General features: G+C 41.7%; 1 long non-coding RNA gene across 2 annotated transcripts in view; it reads left to right on the top strand.

Annotated features, from left to right (window-relative positions):
• The first annotated feature begins 3,689 nt into the window (after positions 1 to 3,689).
• The window catches only part of LOC109303348, a 53,681-nt gene continuing 36,444 nt past the window's right edge, over positions 3,690 to 20,926 (top strand). For both annotated transcript variants that reach the window (XR_002099065.1, XR_002099064.1), the window contains exon 1: positions 3,690 to 5,329. This is a non-coding gene — a long non-coding RNA (uncharacterized LOC109303348). The remainder of the gene's footprint in view (positions 5,330 to 20,926) is intronic.

The raw sequence follows: 20,926 nt of genomic DNA, 5'->3' as shown, positions 1-20,926 counted from the left end.
TCGATTTTTTTCTGGGATGGGTGCCACTGGCTCCCATGAGCTGTCCTTTACCTACCTGTAGCTGAGGGGGGCCAGAGTTTGGTTGACCTTGTGAACAAGGTGGCCACCTTCCACCTGCAGGCCCTTCAACAACTCCTGTACAGCGAGGAGTGCCTACCTTTGCAACAATTGGCGTGCCAGTTCCTGCAGAGGGTGGGGGCCCTTGGCTTTGACGGGGAGCTCTTCCTGTTGGACCTCACACTCCTAAACTGGACGGTGCTTCCGGCTTTCTACCGCAGTGTGGTACAAGCCTGGCAGGCCACCTTCCACCTCCAGCCCCAGGCCCGTCACCTGCAGTTCCCGCAGCTGCTGAGGGACCCCTTGGTGCACAACCCAGCTCTGAGGCGCCCCGTGCTGAGCCTGGCCTCTGCCAGCCTCATGGCCATTCTCATCCAGGCGCCTGTCCTCCACCTCCATCTCCTTGACCCCCCTCGGTTGGCCTGGCTCTCACCTGAGGCCTTGACCACCCAGCTGGGCATGCGCTCCGTCCTCAGCATGGGCCGTCTCCTGTGTGACATCCAGGCTGCCCTCCCATTGGAGGCAGCAGCTACTCTAGATGACCATCTCTGGGTGGGCCAGGTCTCCTGTGCTGCAGAGGCCCCGAGCGAGGTTTTTCCCATGCTGCCAGTCACACCGGCTGTGGCCGGCAAGCTGGCCAGCGGACCTGGCACCCTGCTGACGCTCCCTGTGCCTCCTGATAGTGACACGGGTTGCCCCTTTGCTTTTCTGTCATGTAGAAGCTTATATGCCTGGGTTGTTCATGTCCGCCATGCCCAGGTGCTGGCGGGCCACCCTGATACACCATGGTGATGGCTCCTGGGGCTGCCAGACTCCCCACTGGCCCACCCGGCTTGGCGCACATTGTGTAAGCTGCCAGCTGCCAAGAAGACTGGCGACCTGCAGTGGCGGTTACTGCATGGCATCCTAGCCACTGGGACGTTTGCATCTCACTTTGACCCAGCTGCCTTGACAGCCTGCCCCTTCTGCCTGGGGGGGTGTTGAGGAGACCCTCTTTCATGCCTTCCTCGACTGTCCCCGCCTGCAGTTGCTCTTTGTCACCCTCAAGCCACTGCTGTGAGCGCCAGGCAGGAGCCTCTCGGAGACCACCTATGTGTGTTCCTACCCATACCGGGCGGCTGAGAAGGGCTCCGTTTGCCTGGCCAACTTTTTAGTGGGTCAGGCCAAGACAGCCATTCTCAAGAGCCTCTTTAACTGGCTTGCCGGGACTGGCTCAGATGATGCCCTGCAGCTTTTCCTTCTCCTGGTGGAGGCGCGCCTCTCATTGGAGTTTGAGTACACTGTGCTCTGGTGGACGGAGCCTGCCTTTGAGACACACTGGGCCCTTGAGGGAGCTCTGTGCCATGTGGAGGATGGCTGTCTCAAATAAGTGTTCTGATGTCATGACCAGTCTGGGCAACCGGGCAGGCTTGATATCGGACTATGACTTCCAGCTTGTGCCGCACCCTGGGCCCTCACCAGGCTGCTTTTTTGCTCTTTTTTTTGTGTGGGAAGTTGAAAGTGTTGTCACACGTATGACTGGATAGAGCAGGGTAGGAATTGTTTATTTATAGATATGACCATGTGGCCAGCGTTCTGACCGCATAATAGCATGTAAGACACAACATGGAATGTAGTGAAGGTGTCTGTCATGGTGTGATGTGATGAATGTAGTGACATGGTGTTATTGGTTTGATGGTAATTTGTTTGTCTCTGCTTTGTAAGTGGACAACCTTTTTGTATCCCCGAGCCCCTGAATAAAAGTAGTTAAGAAGTCAAGTCCTTTCTTCCTTCCTTTCTTGCTGCCCGGCCCTAACAACAGCCACCACCATGACCCCGCACTTCGCTTCCCCCTGCCCTGTGCCCACTCGGGCCCTTGCAGCTCCCTCCCTTCCCACTGCCTCCCCCTCCCTGCTGGCTCTTGTCGGGGTCCCCTTCCTGTTCCCCTCCCTCCCTGCTGCCCAACCTGACAACAGCTGCCACTGTGACCCCCTCCTTCACCTCTCCCTGCCTTGCTCCTCTCCCTCCCTCCCTGTCCACTGCTTCCCCCTCCTTGCCGGCTGTTTTGGGGGGCATTGGGGATGGGCGGTGGGGGGGGGTTCCTCCACCATGACCCGCCACTTTGCCCTCAGGCAGGGAGGCATGGGGGAGCCCCACTGCTCAAGTGGGCGGGGCATGTTCACCACTGCCACAAACTTCCCTGGCAGCGGCTCAAACTTGGGTCTGTGCAGCTAATTGCTGCCTGCCCTCTCAGCGGCTCATGCACAGTTGGCCATAAAGCATTACAGACATATAGAAAGACACACAGGCAGACAGACTCAGCCCTTTATTATATTAGAATTGTTCTTGTAGAACAATTTTTCCAACTATTTAGTTGGACTAATAAAAGATATCACATTTACTCAAAGAACCTTGTCTCTCTGGAATCATCACATCGAAGAGGGTGGGAAATCAGCACCTACTTATCATGAGGAATGGCTTATGCACATGATTAAGCAAACCACACATTTAATTGCTTTGTTAAATAAAGGCCATTATCTTAACCTAAGTTACTTGTGTGCTTCAAATTTGATAGCTGTAGCTAATCTCAGGGCAAATACAAATCTTCTATATACAAGCTTGCATCTGCCCAAACCAACATAATTTTTCACAAATTGTACAACAAGCCATGTTTATGGGAGTTCCTGCTCAAACCTGGGAGACTCAGAGCAGACTTGAGTGCTTTCCCCACCTACCTCTGCTCTCCTGAGATAGAGAGTCTGAGGGCAGCCCTGGACTGTGCACTCAAAACCAGTCTGAGCTGTCTCCTCTGCCTAATTACTGGCCTCTGCTGCTCCTGAGTGAAAGCAAGTGGGCAGGACATATTTTGTCAATGATAGACCTAGGTTTCGGAGAGAGGCTGAGTAGAAATGTCTGTAGTATGCAGACATACATCACTGACATGCATTTGTCTAATATACAGCAAAAGTAATTCCATGGAAATCATACATTTAAATATGACATAATAGTAATATATATTGTTATATAGTGATTTACATCAGTAGATCTCAGCTTATAGGGAGAGAGCATCATTATTCCAATTTTGGAGATGGGGAAACAGGAATTAGCTGGTAAAACACTTTGTCCAAAATCAATCAGCAAGCCAGTGGCCAAACTGGAAAAAGAAATCGGACCTCTGTTCACTCTGTTCTCTGTTTTAGGATGCAGCAAAGCACATGCTTAATTGCTTTGTTAAATAAGGGCTATAATGCTAAACTATGTTACAGTAGTGTGCTTCAAATTTGACAGCTGTAGATAATCACATGACAAATAAAAATCTTGTAAGCAGAATGGGATGTCTATGTTTTTAGGATCCTAGTTTTAGGTATATAAGGCTGAGCACCCACAGCTATCGTTATCTTTACTCTGAGTTGGGAAGGCTCAGCTTCTCTGCAAGAATTTTCTTAGGGAACTAAAAAAGTTGGATACCCAAAAATGAAAGTACTCAGAATTAGAGAATATTTTTAAATGTTGCCCTAAATGCATTAGAACTGATAAAAGCTCAAGTTTTGTCCTTAAAACGAGAGGCAAGTTGAGTGTCCTGAAGAAGGAATTGGCAAAGAACTACAGTTTGGAGACACTGCCCTTTTATAAGCCAATCAATTGTTCACATACACCCACACACATACACACATACCCGCGCACACCCCTACCTAAACCCAGGTTGCCTGGGGTGTTTAGCACAAACAGCAGAACTAGCAGCTGACCCGACTTGCACTGAAGAAGTCAGTTTGGCTTCTTTCCACATACAGGTGGAAGGGAAGAAAGGGTATTGTTGTCCCCTTTCCCCTCAGTCTGACATACCCATGCTACAGCAGATATAGTTTAGCCTAAATTATTGCTTATCTCTAATATCAGGGCACTGTTGAAACACTTCTCTGTATTAATAAACTGGTGGTAATAAGGACCATTGGTGAATAAAATTAGAAAACTATATGACTTGTATAACATTTTCTTTATGATGTTAAATATACAGTTTCTGAATCATTATTACCAAGGGTACACTACTTCATGGTGCACAATGCATTAGCTGTCTCTAACTGATAAATGAACATGTTTGGTTATCTGTGGCTGACCCTATAAAATCTCTGCAATTTATCCATGCTTCTTCCACCAGCAGGTGTCATTCTGGAAAAAGGAAAATACTGCAGATCTCAGAACCAGGGAATTTGGTTGTGACAAAGCAGAATAAAATGTTTGCTCAAAATATTGCTATAGAAGGATACCTTACTTGAAATAAAAAACAAACTGAAACAAAAATTTTTTGCTCTGTATGAAATAATACAGCATCTCAGACTAGAATAATTTCTAAGAATCACTGAACATACTATAGAATATTTTCACAGAGCTGAGATCAAAGAGGAAAGTTGTCTCAACTTTCCTTTCATTGTGTGATCTTGTCACCACTAACATGAAGAGCTATTCTATTTGAAATGATAAAAATGGTGACCTTTGTCAATCTTTTTGGAAGATTCTGTGCTTTAATGCCCATGAATTCCATTTGACCTCAGTTACAGCCAGGTAAATCTGAAGTTGCATCACTGAAGCAACTGAAAGTGGCTGGGTTACTGGCTTATTCTCTTATAACCAAGAGCAGGTTTTGTCCTACTGTTCTCAGAAATGCAACCAGTGGCAGAAAAAGGAGAAATTCAAAATGTCTGTTATAGCATTTATACTCTCCTCTCAATATTTATGTGATTATTATTTGCAGCTTTTGTAACATCTATACGTTGTTTTAGCTTTCTGATGTTTATGGCAAGAAAAATAACAATCGGAATACAAGAAACATAGATCTGGGAGGGACCTTTTGGGTTAAGTTCTGTCACCTACTTTTGTGGGCATTCATACCATATAGTCCTGTTCATAAGGTTTCTTGCCCCACTACGCTTATTAGAAGATTGTTTCAAAATCCCAGTCTTCTGGTGGTTAGACATTTATTAGACACATACATTTATTCATGGCCAGTTTAGACTTTTTTGTTGTTGTGCCAGTATTGTCCCATAAGTTAAATAGCTCCTTTCTCTCCTTGATGTTTAACTTCCTAAGATATTGGTAAAAAGCAATCATATACCGTCTCAGCCTTGATTTTTCTGGGATAAACTAGCCAACTTTTTGTCTCCTCTTCTCAGATGCATTCTCCTTGTCCTTGATCCAGGGGTGGATCTAGAGAGGTTGCAGTGATGTGATCTCTCCCCCTCTTTTGGACCATGCTGCAGGAACATCAGCCAGTACTTTGTTCAAGTCCCTGAAATAGGTAAGAACCCTGCCCCCCCCAAACACACATACACACACTTCCTCTTTATGCTCAGGGACATCTCCTCCCCTCTCATTCCCCCACCCCCCTGCCCACTGCTGCCCCTGCTGTCTTTGGCTCTGAGGAGAGCTCCATACCTGCTCCTGCCCTGCTCCAGCTGGGCAGTGAGGGGAGCCGGGCTCAACTGGTGGCAGTAGCAGTAGCATCAGCATCAGTGGGAGGGTTCTTTCTCCCTGCTTGGTTCCCCAGGATATCACTGCCAGCATGGCAGCAGGCTTGAGGAGGGGGATCCCAGCCACTGCCATCACTGCTGCTGTCCCCTGCTGAGCCCAGCTGGAATGAGGCAAGGGCAGCTCTGGACCTCTCCCCACCCCCAGAACAGTCAGAGACATCAAGGACAGTGGGTGCATCTACACATGTTCTTTAATGCGCATTAGCCTATTATAATGTGCATTAAAGTGTCACTAAAAAATGTGCTATTTAGTTAATTCACATTAAAATAGGCTAATGAGCAGTAAGCGTCACTTAAAAACTGCGGGGTGCCTATACGCAAGCACAGAGGATGGTCTGACAAAGTTACAGCACGTTGGAGCAGATTCGATTAATCAGATTTAATTAATTTCCATCACAAAGATTAATCGAGACTGCTGGAGCATCATAATTACTGTGCTCCAGCAGCTTTCCATGTCTCATTAATTAGCTTCCCCACACTTCAAAAGGTGGTGGTGGGGCACTTGAACTAAAGCTCATCAAACAAGCTTTAGTTCAAGTGCCCCCACCGCCATTTTGAAGCGTGGGGACACTGGTACATGAGATGCTGCAGCCCTTTAATTAAAGAGGCTCTTGGAGCCACTCTGATTAAAGTATTGCCACCCCACCCCCAGAGCACATGTAAAAGTGCCAATGCTCTTTAGTTAATGCACATTAAGCCAGGTGAATGCACATTTTCTTAGTACTTCACAATGGAGGTACTAGATTTAATGCACATTAACTAAGACACAGTGACAGTGGTAGGCAGAGGAGATGTAGGGATTGGGAGAGGAGGGGACATTCCTCTGACCATGGAGGGGAAGGGAGGGGATGCCAAGAGAGTGGGGAAGATTCTTAATTGATTTAGGGACTTAAAAAAAAGAGTCCCAAGCTGCTGCTTCTGTGATATGGTTTGCGCAACCTGGCTGAAGAAGGGATGGGAAATGGGGAGTGGCATTGCAGTGCCAGTTGCTGCTCCTACACCCCATGTTTACAAAATCCTGGATCTGCCCATGACCCTGATGATCGTAGGGGCCTTTCTTTGCACCTCTTTTACTTTACCTTTCTTGAACATGGGTGACCAGAACTGTACACAAATGATCCTGAGGAGTCTTACCAGGTACCGTGTAAAATGGCACGAGTGCTTTTCTTTATTTTCTGAAAGTACCTCAACTGATACATCCCAGGATAGCATTTGCCTATTTTATATCTACATCATATTGATGTATCATATTATCCTGTTATTGACTAATATAACCAGGTCTGCCTTCTCAGTCATTTTCATCAATTCTACTGTATAAAGATAGAAACTATTCACTACAGTGGCATAGGACTTACTTATAATGATAAAATTCATTCTTTTCAATATGAAATTCTGACAAATCTCCCACTCAAACCAGGTGGAAATTTTGTTTGAGAAAAGGCAGCAAATATGGCTGCAAGGAGACCTGACATGCATTCATATTTAATTTTAATTTTACATTGTTAAAAATTGTAATAAAAAAGAAATAACATACGATATATTAAAAACAGCAAGTGTGCTGTGCACAGCAATTTGCTTCATTTCTGTTTTGATAATTAAATATGAATGTTGCATCTTAATCCTCACGAATGGCATGAGCCACCCTCTTCATTCAGTGAGGTCAGGTTGTACAGAAATAATTGTATGTAATCATGTAATTGAAGACTGCATCATAATGCAGAAGGAGACAAAGTTATGCTTGTGTGTGTAATCTTAAATTTGTCATTTCCTGACTTTTTAGTACTTAACTTTACAGCCATAATGGTCTCTTAACCTACTTTTTTGCATGGAATATAGGTATATACATACTTTAAAATAAGTGTACAAATACAAAATTGTATATATTTAATACTGACACTTTTATAGCACTTTTTATCTCCAAAGCCCTGTACAAACATTAGTTAAATACTCATAACACCCTGTGAGATATCTACCAGTATCCCCATTTTACTGACAGTAAAGCTAAGATTGAGAAGTGGCATGATTTATGCAAGGCGCTTCACTAGGTTAATGGCATGGCAGCTGTTATTTATTTATTTATAATAGATAAATACATTTTAATAGCTGATTTCTAATTTGCTTATTAATAGATATCTGATTCCCAGATTTTTTCAGTTTCTGGGTACAGTTTATGTACTATATAAACTCCAGAACAGCATCTACATCAGAACAATAACTACATGAACTTTCTCACACAGAAATTGGTTGTCAGCCTTGATTCTAAATTCTGGTTTGCAGGATATTTTGTGATGACATTTACTGCAGAATTATTTGCATTTTCCAAGTAGTATAAAAGGTTTGACCAGGATCATAAAAAAACTAAATTTTTAAAGAAGCACCCCAAACTGCCATCAGATTATATTCTTGAAAGGAGTAATTATGTAATGCCACAGGTGTTCATGGTGTAGCTGGGGGAAAAACTGTTAAGATATAGACTGTCTTCTTAGGCTAAATTCAGAAACTAAATTAAATCAAATATTGTTAACTGAATGGATTATAAAACGATGGGAATTACACTTTCTACTCTTTCAGGGTATAATTATATTTATTTTCTTAGACTTCTTGGACTCACATTCACTTTCCAATGTGTTAGGGCCCCGTTGTATACATCAACTCTTAATTTGGCCTATGAAATCTAAGTTGGTGTAACTTACCTGTTTTTGAGGACCAGAAGTGGTAAGTGTAGCAAGGAGAGCAACTAACTAGGGGAAGTCAGAAGGTATAAGATGAACAAAGGACTCCACTACTTTAACTTAACTTACATGTTTTTATGTCATCTTTTTTTCTTTTTTTTGGTGTGCAGAGGCATATCTCTAGTACTTCCATGGTGCTCCTGGGAGCACTGCCAAGAAGCACATCCTATCTTCCCATTCACACTCAATGCACAACAATTCCAGAAATGAAATAGAGAAGCCACCCTAAGGGCACAGGACACAGTCCTCTGGTGGGGTGGGAGGCAGAGGAGAAGCAAGCTGAAAGGAGGGGGAGCACTCAGAGGACAGCTTCAGTGTCTCCTCTTTGTATTAGTGCATGCAGAGTGGGAGTAAGTAAATATCTCTAAAGCATCAGGGAAGCAGTATAAGTAGACCCCAAATTACCTCAGTTTTGACTTCTTTACACTTCATTAAGTAGATCTAATGGAGTTAAGTATAAGACTATGCTAGTACTGGTTTATACAGAATTTATGGATAGCAGGATTTTTTAAAATTTTTTGTAAAAAATAAAAGGATATGTGGGCAAACCTGAGACAAGTTTACTAAAAATCTGAGCTGAGTCTTTAGTAAGTTTATGTTAACTTTTGAGTACAGTTATCCCAGTGAACATGGGCTGAAGTTTGGAAGATATCACCTATTATTCCTAGGAAATCTTGTACAAAATTCAGTGTTTTCACATAGCTTCAGCTAGACAGATTCTGAAAAGCCAGATTTCTGCACCTCTTTATTTTAGAAGAGTTTGGCTTTGGCACCAATGTTGGCAGCTGGACACCTTTAAAGTGGGCTGAACTGAAACCCTCACTCCAAAAACCACTCTGCGCTTGGGCCTTCTGAAACTTTGTGGGTCATAGCTAGTTTCAACCTGAAAACAGACACAATTCAGTGGTTTAGGTTCAGTTTTGCTTTCTTTAAACCTAAAACTCAAAGCAAAACTCATGAGCTGCATATCTACATGAAATGAAAATTAAGAGAGAGTGCAAAAATTGCAAATGGAAACAACAGTTTTACTCATATCTGTTGATAACCCCCCTTTTTGTAAATTTGCTTTTCAACTGCATAAATTGAAGTCATCAAAGATGAGCAGGTTTCACTGCCGGAGGAAAAGATGAATTCTGTAGCTTTGAAACATCACTTTCTTTTCTTATTTAACCAGTCAGAGTAAGATCTGTCTGTGAATGCAAGCTCTAGACATCTGTCAGGAGATGAAATTATCTCTATCCCAGACTAGCCACATTCAGTTCCCACTTAACTATAAAATAACAGTTCTTGATTTAGAACAGAGGTGCCCAGTCTTTTGACCCTGTGGGCCAGATGAGTGGGGCAGGGCTTGTCCTTAGGCTGGATTGAGCCCAGAGTTCCAGGAGCTGGTCCTGGGGCCCAGCCCTACCCTTTCCCATCTCAGCATTCTGGGATTGAGTCCTGGAGGCCTGACACTGTTCTTTTTCCACTTCTGCATGCCAGGGTTGGTCCTCAAGGGCCCAGTGCAACCCCTCCCCACTGGGATTGGTCCCTGGGGGCCTGGTACCCCCTGTCCTGCCCCAGTGTACTGGGATTGTATCTTAAGGGGCTGGTGCTGCCCCCTCCTGGCACCCCACACAGGATTGGACCATGGGGTCTGGTACCACCTCCTTCCAGCCCCCTACATGCCAGGATTGGGCCCTCAGGCCCAGTTCTGCCCCTGGCCATCTCAGCTGGGATCAGGTGCCCCATGCAGCGCACAGGGCCTGGTGCTCCCCATGGGTCTGGAAATTTGGCAGCAGGGGAACAGTGCCATTGCTCCCTTGCTACCAAATTCCTGGATGCATGGGGAGCCCTGTGGCTGGATGGCCATGGCTCCAGGCCGGATCTGGCCTGTGCGCCGGGTGTTGAGGACTCCGGTTTGGAACCCTAATCTTTTTTCTATATAGATTTCCATCTCTGAACTCAGATCCAAAATCTCTTGTAATACTATAAATTACATTCTATCCCTTCTCAAAACTTCTTGAATCAATCCTTCACCTTCAGCAGGTCATCCAAGGCTTCTTCAAGGTTTGGGGTCCTAATTTTCGAGATGCTGAACACTGGCAGCTCTCACTGACTTTAGAGGGAATTGTATTACTTAATGCTAATACCCTAAATACTCCTATTTAAAATGATGTGATGCATAATCCTCATCTCTGCTTTAACTTCACGCAGATGTTAACTGTGGCTGAATGATCTGAATATTTGACTGTAGAGTTCACATCTCCCATGATCAGCTGATACCAGTTAGCCAGGCAGTTGATCCATTTTCTTTTCCTATATCTAAAATAGGCTGGACCTGGAATTCCTCAATTTATGAAATAATAATTTGTGAGCAGAGAGGAGAGACTTAAAGAGTAACACAGAAGATCAGTTCAGCTTCTAGACGGAACTCTAAAACTTTTTCAACTTTTGCACAGAAATGCTCAAAATAAAATTAACTTGAAGACAGTCTAACATTGGGTATATAAACATTATTACTCATGATAAAGTAGATGGGTATATTTTAGGTTCTGTGAAGAAACAGTGCTTAGTAAATAGAGAATACCAGGGAAAAGGCTGAGTTTAAATTTTAAGCATATCTGAAAGACAACTCGAAGTCTGAACTGCACAAAATTTATTTTGAATGGAAATTATAATAAATTGGCTTTGAGCTGTGCAGGAGAGAATTTCACTCAGTTTGAGGCTTTGTGCTAGGAAAATTGAATTGTATGATTATTTGTGGAAAATGAACACCATGTGAATCTGAATGGGGTTCAGATTTAGAGCCATCGAAGTCTTATGATTTGAATCATTGTAATAAGTACAGTTTTGTAAGGCATAGGATATATGCTGATCCTCTGCACAAGGGTTATTTTCCATCTTAAAAACCTTAAATCTAAATCCATAGCAGGTGTAAGTGCTGAGCTCCACTGAAGTCATGATCAGAGTAGATATATCCTAAATCCAAAAGGGAGAGAAGTAAAACAGAACCTTTACAACCTTTGTTTTCTCCTCTGGTGAAAAAAATCTATTTGTCTATGTTGTTCATTTGTATAAGACAAGGCCAGTTCTGCTCTCACTGTGCTGCTCTGGAAAATTGGTTGGGTAGAACTCAGATTAGAATTGGGTCCCCAACCTCTACGTTACCTTTATCAGAGGTCAGAGATACTTTTAATCTTTCAGTGCACGCCAGAAACTTCTTTTGTATTTCTCTTACACTAAGCTTGATTTAAGGCAGCGGTTCCCAAACTGTGGATTGTGACCCCAAATGGGGTCACAACATCAGCAGATGGGGTTGGGCTGTGGGTTGGGACTGAGGGGCCATACTGAGAAAATAGGGTCATGCTGAGGAAATGGGGCCATAAGTGGAGTTATGCTAAGAAAAGTTTGGGAAGCACTGGTCTAAGGCTCAGCTGGAAAACTCCTATAGACAGAGCAGCAGTAGAAAAGATAGTTTCATGTCAACAGTGCTAGAGGAGCTAGAGGACATGTATTGGGAAAAGTCTGTTTTCTTAATTTTTCTTTATTTTTTCTACATTTTTACTTCAAACACCCATCCAGAGATGTTATGCAAAGAGTCAATTGTCAGACTGAGGGCCATAGGCCAGGATTAGAAGTACTGCTGAAGTGAAATTCTACTGCAGTCCAGAGGGCAAGTCTACCACAAAATAAAACTAATTTTAAAAAGTAATGAGATTTCCCATTGATCATTTAATAGCACCACATCACCATTTTTAGTAACAACTCTGGATTATTTGGCCCTCCACTTCTGTATTGTTGACTTGAAAATGGGCTCTTCCTGAGATTGATGGTGAATCTTTCAGAATACTGGAATCTGCCACTAATAAAAAGGGTCTCTCAAACATTAGGATAGAGGAAACCAACTAAAGGTAGATGAAATGGAAAAAATAAAAAAAAAGAAGAAATATCTTTTTGGATGTTTAACTGTTATTTTTTAGATTACTAGGCTCCCAAAAACGTCTGTAACAAACAAGCTTTCTCTTAAAAAGTATTAAGTTATCAAAACATGTAGAAGGGCCAATCCCTAATATTAAATCCTACTACTCAGCAGTATTTAAATTCAACCAGATCATTTTGCTGAGTAACTCATACTAAAACTTGGAGCTTTCCCCCAAAATTATATTTCTAAATGATCTTGATAGTGTGAGGAAAAAAAATTAAGGGACCGTTCATCAGAAGGAATTATGGAATTAATTTTCTACATACAGTATATTTGCACAAGCCATTTTTGTTAAGTCTTAATAAGATTCTACTGTAATTGTTTTTACCCTGGGACCAATACAACATTGTCATTATTGGATATAAAGTGCTCTAAAAACAAATCTAATTTATAAAGTTTATTTTGATAAGAAATAAATATAAAAGGTAGTGCATAGTTTGTATAGTGTTGTTATCATAGTACTCCTGGGTATAATTTACATAAAGAAAATAAAAAAGCATACATAACTTTCTAGTTGATTTCCTTTAAAAGGGGTAATTGAAAACAGTTTCTGTTATTTAAACGTAATTTATTTTAAATGCACTTTTAAAAACAAAGTTCTTATTGATATCCATTTTAAGTATAATATTATCTCAGTGTGGGATACAAGTAAAAGGTCAAATCATGTAGGAGTATTTTCTGTATGACTCAGTTCTGATCACAGATAAACTTATCAGTGAAACCAAATTAGTTAACCTTTTCCATACCAAAAGCTTGTTTAAACAGGCAACAACTGTTTCTTTCACAAATACACAATTTCAAAGCTAGCACATTTGTTCTGAAAGATGAAAAAGGGACTGATAATTTATTTTTTTCTTTATCTGATAAAGTAAGCAGGTTAATGATTTGGAACATTGAATTGAACTTGCTAAGAAACTAAAAACACTCCAAAATATTACTATTTTTTGAGTGGAAAACCATTATTTGTAATAGTATTTTAACAAACGTGTACAATTGATTAATGCCCATTATGCTTGTAATTTTTTAAAGCAAAATTGAGGATATTTTTTCTGGATGGTATCATATTCCTTATGTATGACTCAGCTTACTACAACACTAACATGTACCCTATAAACAAAATGGGTACATGTATTATTTCTAAGGAAACCGGCCTCTTTCCTATTAGTTGATATGTTGTTCAATTCCTGTCAAGCTAATTGGTTTGCTACATTTCTCGGAATCCTCTTCAGCCCTATTTCCTTTTTATTTCTCTTGCATTAGTTTCAACAATGCAGCAACCTGTATTACTTTAATAACTACTTTAGCAAAACTCAACTGCAAAACCTGTTTTCTTTATTCAGTTTGGCCTAGTATTTACCCATATGAACACTCCATTTGATATCAGTGAGTCTACCTACATGAGTAAATACTACTCAAGATGAATGAAAGTGGCAGAATCTTTCTGTAAGTAATGTCTGGACTTGAGAAATTACCTGGTAAAAAACTTTAGGTAACAGATTTCAAAAAAACTTTTTACACTTAGTATATTAAATATATTAAAAGCAAAAAAATCCCCTGATTGTTATTATAATAAATCTTGGAACAGAAAACTCCAGCAAACCCACAGAAATATAGCTGGCCTGTACAGCATACAGTAAGAGCCAACAATCCCATGTTATTATTATGGTGTGAATGAAAATATGCCTGAGACAAAAGGTCCTTCAGGTCTATTGGCACATTATTTTTAGATTGATGGTGGCTATGAAATTTTTTGCAGTTTTCATTTACCAAACTTTGTCAAGATGGGTAGTTACAAATATTTAAAATCCTCTGGGTGCATCTACATGAGACACTATGTTGCCATAGCAATGTGTTACGGTGATGTAGCATTGGTGGGCAAGAAGCATGATGCTGCAGCTATGTTGCTGTAATGATGGGCTCCCTTAGTATAGCGCATTGCTAGGGTAATGTAGCAGCTAAAAATAACCATGTGCCATGTGGACTGTGCAGTATGGCCTGTTACTGCGTCATCATTTAGTACTTCCAAAAGGCTCCATAACTGTGGCACTGTAGGAGCACATGTAGACATGCCCTCTGTGTGTGGAATGATTTTGGTGCCTAACTTTCTAGGTATGTGGTGTAAGAGAAAATACAATAAGGAAAGATTTTGTCATGTTCTCAAGAAATTTAATTTCCTTTGGGCTAGGAACATAAGTTACAGATAAACCAGTTTAAGTGATGAGAAACTGGTTTAAACCTGTAACAGAACAGAAGTTCTGTGCACATAAACCAGTTTCAGAATGGCTGAAACTGGTTTAAGATAAACCTGGTTGAATGTAGTATTAGACTTAACTGATTTAGTTTAAACTGGTTTATAAAATGTCTGTCCCAGACCCCTTCTTGGTTCAAGTTAAATTACAGTCCCCCAGCATCCCAGGATGCTTTGTAGCCCTCAGCTGGGCTGTGCTGTCTGCTCCAGAGAGCAGGTTTGGCCCTGCCTGAGGGGTGGGCAACCCCTGTCAGACTTTTCCCTGCTGAAGTGGAGGGGGTGTGGGCAGGCAGGCTCATGCAGAGGGGAGGGAGGGGAGTTTAAAACCCCTCTCCCAAGGGCATGGGACACCAGTTGGGGTCTACTTGGCAGGGGGCCAGCAGGAGACCAGCAAACTCCACCCCCTCCCACTTGTGGCAAAGACTGAGGCAAGCAGTTGATAAGGGGAGGGGGAGGGGCGTAATCCCCCTCAGCTCCCCAGGCTATAGGGGAGGGGGAAGAGGCTGGGGAACTGGGCCTGGAGGGACTGGTCCCCTGCCACCTGTGAGCATATGGCCAAGCCCTGCAGGACCAGACTGAGAGGTGGGAGGTGTTGGCAAAGACCAGGCACGATCATTATATGTATGTGCTGGAAATGGAGCTAAGGGAACAAGAGAGGGTCCCAGACTGTTTGGGCTGGTATGACCAGAGAAAGCAGAGAACTACATTTCCATTATAAAGCAGAACCTGTAAAAGGTGGGAGACTGAAATACCTAAGAAGAGGCAAAAGACACTGAATGCATGAGAGCCCTGCCAAAGGTGATATAGGTGACAAGCATACTAATGTCAAGGCACCCAAGGGAGAGAAGGGGGTGCAAGTGTACCTGTAAAAACCCAAGTAGAGATGAGGCCTGTGGGATCTTCACTTCAACACCTAAGACCACCTGCTGATTCCCCACGAAGGACTTTCTGAATACCTGGCTGTAAGGAGACACTCTGCCCTCAGGATTACATAAGCAAGGCTTTCTCTTGTCGTTTTGGTTTGTTACATTCCATTTTAAGTTAGATTAAGCTGTGTGCACTCTCACTGTGTTTTACTGGGCTATGTCTTGGTTTAGACAAAGATTTTTGGTTCTTTGTTGTGTGCTTGAGGTTGCAGATTGCTGTGTTCTATATATGCTGGCTTCAGAGAAAGGACTATTCTTGTTCAAGCTTTTATGAATTCAGTGCCACTACCTTTCCCCCCACCCCTGCTTCCCTTGAGCAGGGAGCAGGGGGGTGGGGGCCAGGCAGGCACTGCCCCCATGCCCAGGCAGACCTGGATTGGGGTCCTGTGTGGGCCAGGGAGGGGATGTAAACCCCCACCCTCCAGCATGTTAGTCCTCAGAGGGGGCCTGGCCATGCCCCCTCTGCTTGAGCAGGGAGGGGAGAAAAGCCTTGGAACTTCAGTTCCTTCCCTTTGGCAGTGGCTGGCAGGTTGGGAGGTGTGCTCTAGCACCCCCCAGCTTCTGCCCTGAGCCACTGCAGGCCTGTGGCTGCATTTCCTGAATCAAAAGTGAATGTCTGTTTACTTGCTTCTCAGTTTATCTCTGTAGCTTAGACTAACCTGCAAAAACTGAATCTATTCAGCCTCGGGCTTTTTGACTGTCTGTACAGGCAGTCGTCAGACTTATGACACAATTGGTTCCTGAAAACCACGTCTTAAGTCAAAATGTTGTAACTCAGAACCAATTTTCTCATAAGAAACAATGTTATAAATGGGGGATTGGTTCCTGAACTAAGGCCTGATACCCTATTTTCACTAAAAATAACCCACAATTTTGTACTCAATCGATAATAGATGAGTAATATAGCTACATTAATGTATTTATATTGTAAATAGCGATCATATTGATTTGGAAGGACTTCTTTGAGGTGACTTTGCTGGACTTTTTGAAGGGTTCTTGCCTGGAGTCTTCTCAGGAGTCTTGGCTGCAGGTTTTTCTGGAGTCTTGTCTGCTTTCTTAAAGAAAGTGTCCAAGGAAGTTTGGACAGATGTTTTCCAGGGAGATGAGCGATGCAACGAACTTGTTCGCTGGTGTGGTGTTGCATTGTAAAGTCGAAACTGACGTCATAAAGTTGAAACAGTGTCAATTTATACATGTTGTAAGTGCAAAACGTTACAACTTGAAACATTGTAAGTTGAGGACTGCCTGTACTTAGTCTTACAGGGACAGGATAACATCATTCTCTGCATGGACCATGGGCAAATACTCCACACATAGGAGCACTGGATATTTTCTTTGATTTTCTGGATAGAAGAGAATGGGTGCTTCTACATGAGACGCTAATGTGCAGTAGCACTCCTGGGCACTAACTGTGATGCGACACTACTGCGCAGTGGTAAAGACCCCCTATGCAGTAGCTTGTTGCTACTGCACAGTAACGTCAAATAAAAAAAAGTGTAGGGATGGTACTGTTCAGTAACACTGGTTACAGTGCAGTCATTTAGTACTTGCTTGTACAAGTACTAAATGACTGCACAATAACAACCACACAGTCCGCTGCTTTTGTAGACGTGGCCTGTGAGTTCTGTTGTATTACCTTTAATGATTAAAATGAGAGAGCAAATCCAGAATTTACACATAGACTAGTAAGACCATACAGTATTTTCTGTTTATCAATTGTTTATATTTAGATTGGTTCGTTAGACTTTTTTACAGTGGTTAGAAGTGAAGCCTGACTGAGAATTTGGTCAGTGAGTTTATCTAATTTTTAATCATGCCTCCAGAGCCATCCACTTTTCCCTCCTCTGATTCCATATCACAGAAGCTTTTGTGGTTTTTTGCAGAGACCAAATAGACAGGTCTTCCACTACCTCTCTATTTTCTTTTCTACCTTTCTTTTTTCACTCCCATTTTTCTTTCATAGTACCTCCTGTTCATATATCCCCCAGTAACCCAAATATTCTTCATGGCTCTGTAATTTAGAAGGCAATGTGGCAAAGGTAATTAGTTAACAGAGTTATAAGAGTTATAAATAACTAAAGAATCATTTCACTGTTTGTTCAATGGTCATCTGTTAAGATTTTTAGTGGACACTTGTCTTGCCTACGAAGTTACTGTATATTCTTCCTTATCTGCCTGAAGCAGAGATGAGGCCACTACAGGTTGCTGGGTAGGCTAATCTGAATGAAGGAGATTTCAAGTTTGTCACCAAAACATATACTAAGTCTTTCAATTCAGAGAGAAACACAAAACTTGCTTAGATGTAGCTGTTTTGCAACTGGCTAATGATGAGTACCCAGTGCTTCCCAGTTGTCACTTCTTTATTGCTGATGATATCACATTCTCACTCTTCCCTTAAATGTATAATAAGCTTCTCTCTTTTTGTGAGAAAGAAAGGTGTAAAGCTATAGCAGTTAAAATGTACCAGTAAATTGCTGCACTGTTAAGCCTTTTTTTAATGGAAAATAACCTCCAGACAGATAATAGTGGCATCCACAATGGAAAACTTAATTGGAACTATTTTATCCTAAAATGATCAGCCATTTTATGGGTTTTATTTTCTATTTAGAGGCCTCCAAATTACATGAAAATGTTATTGCTAGCTGAAGTCTACTATCTCATAATATTCATATTTTACATGCAGCCGATATTTAAAAAATACCAAATGTAGACTTCATATGTAATAAGGGAAGAAGAACATGACTGAATAAATTCAGAGCAGCTGACCAAGGCTGTTGAATGCCTTAAACTGCAAGTTGAAAGTGCTCAACATCTTAGAGTCTTCAGTGGTAATTACAGTCTCAGACACCAGATGTAATGTTTGAAGAGACACCTAGAACAGGTTTGCTTGCATTGTAATTTGTGGTTTAAATGTAACCCCTGAGTCATGCTATGTATTTTTTAGGTATTCATTCCTTTCTGCAGGGATGAAGGTGATCAGCAACATGTTCTTAGTGGTAAATCCAACTTACAAGAGATTTGTATTAATCTAGTGTGCAAGGTACAATAAAAGGTAATACTGTCACTTTGTACATTTGTATTTAATGCTGTGTATCCACTTATATCTAATTAAATGTGTTGCCATGTCATCTAATTAATTGGTGTTGCACGGTGTGGGCACCTAAGCTTGGCAAGAAAATCAGACTTTCTGATTCAAGTTATCACCAATAAAATCAGGATTTCTTCTTCTTTGGTCCTCTAAGCAGAATACATTCCTGAATACAGATACCCGTTATTAGTGATTATGGATTTTATCCTTTTTGCAATTACTGTGGTTGCAGTTCTGCAAATAGGAGACTACAGTGAGATATGATTACCAAACATGGTCCTGTCATATTTGTGGATTATGTGGTCTTTTCTGAATGGTGAATAAACATACTCGCCCACCGCAGCTGATTTTTCACTAAATTATATTATCTTTCATATAGCTGAAGTCATTCAATTGACTTAGCACACTCCTGCTGCATTTTTTAAGTTCTGAGAACTAGAAATCAAATTTTTGTCAGTTAATAAGCCAACATATGCAAACTCTTATATTTGTTTAGACTTGTTATCCATGCTTCTGAGAGTTATCCAGTATGCAAGTAAATAAGATGTGTTTATGTGTCTATTCTTCTCTGAAATGCATATCTGAAAAATTAAAAGCTGGCAAGCTGTCAAATAGTCGCAGCCCTCAAGAGTATTTGTTGTACTCAGCAATTTAGACCCTTGATTTTACACAGTATAGAGCCCTTTGCGTGAGGTGGTGATGGGCTAACTTCTTCTGGAGTGCAAGGGTCTCAGAGCACTCATAGATTTAGAAGCCATGTCTAGACAAGTGCAGACATTTGGTACCCCAGGGACATCTAGCAGTGGCACACCTTGTGCTGCTAATAGTTGTCCCCAGGGAACGCCCGTGCCACAGGCCCTCTGGCCCATGGCAGGTTACCCAGGGTCTATGAAGAGTGCAGACCTGGAGCTGGGTCAATTAGCTGGGCTTTCCCAGCCCTGGGGCTGCTCTCTGAACATGTACACACATTCATTATATCAGGCTAACCTGTTCCCAGTCTAACATAGTTTTCACCACCTCAGGTGAACTAAGTTAGATAATGCTGGCCATTTTTGTCCAATCTAACTTCCCCACATGTCTGTTAAGATTGGCACTTAGATCAGCTTAACTCCGAATGTAAGGTCTGCACATACTCGTAGTGACTTACAAGTGCACCTTGTAGTATAGGAGCATTAAGTTTCTCAAACTGAAAAATAAATTTCATTTTTGCCGGGTTTTTTTCAGTGACATATGGAAGCCTATTGAACTAAAATGATTGCACATGTACCTCAGCTTAGGAAAAGAGAGCCGTAAGTAAGAGCATCTGTAGTCAGATTCTCCATGCTAGGAAATATTGATCTTATATACTTGGCAAGTTCATAGGGAGCCTCCCACATAAAAGTCTTGCTGGTAGGCAGGGGAATTGAGTAGTAGCCACTCTGTGGCTGCAGTCACTACTTTTAAAAGTGCAGTGAAATGAGCGTTCAGAAAAGCAACAGGGTGGGTAAAACAATCAAATTCAAGACTTTTCATTTTATTTTTGAAAATAAGAAACTTAATTCATTTCATACTCACACATTTTGCAGGTTTTTTTGGGACATAAAAGGACTATTTTTAAATAATAAGCCCAAAAATTCTAAGTTTTAGAAACACTGTATTACAAAAAAACCTAACAAGTGTCACATTAAAACACAAAGTTCACTTTTTGTACGTACTAATGTGAAACTGGCACTCTGTAAACACACCATGAGAAGTGTGTTTCCCAGGCTATACAGTGTCCCAAATGAAACTGAATAGTTTTCTTTAAAGCACATGAAGCAATTTCTAGAAGCTGACTTATCATTCATTTTAGTCTTGTCTTGGAGCCCTGAGCTTTACCTGAGCAAAAATGTGCTGCTAATTCCATATTTTGTAATATAGACAAATGTCCACTGAGGGTGATAATGAAATTATAGACACATCTTGACTTAAGTAAAATTAGAACCTGGGAAAAGTAGAACAAATGAACCATCTCATTGCACTGTTTCGTATGATCTTTGATTTAAATTGTTCTTTTATGATTTTTGCAATTATGTTCTTACAAGGAACAGCTTTGTAGGGTGTGATCCTTTTTAGTAGAATTTCCTTGCAAACTGTTTTTTTATGCAGTTTAATTTGTATACCATAACTCTCTCCCATTACATGGGCCTTTTGAGGCTCAGACCATGGCCTGTTGATTTCTCACACTTTTTCCTGCTTTAATCCCACATGCTTTACAAGGCTTTTTCATTGCAGCTACCTGACTCAAGCAGTGGATGGGCCACTCTCCCTGCAACCTGTCAACACCATTTCTTAATTAGCCTGAGGAGATGCTATGGATATAGGCCCTCTTCCTTCCTGTTCTGCTAAATTTTCTCTGCCACAACCCTTTTACAGCCAGTTTGCTAGG

Source organism: Gavialis gangeticus, unplaced genomic scaffold (assembly GCF_001723915.1).
Source record: "Gavialis gangeticus isolate Ggan-Ray unplaced genomic scaffold, GavGan_comp1, whole genome shotgun sequence".
Taxonomy (NCBI): domain Eukaryota; kingdom Metazoa; phylum Chordata; order Crocodylia; family Gavialidae; genus Gavialis; species Gavialis gangeticus.
The sequence above is the reverse complement of the archived record's forward strand: the minus strand, read 5'-3'. Positions and strand labels throughout refer to the sequence as shown.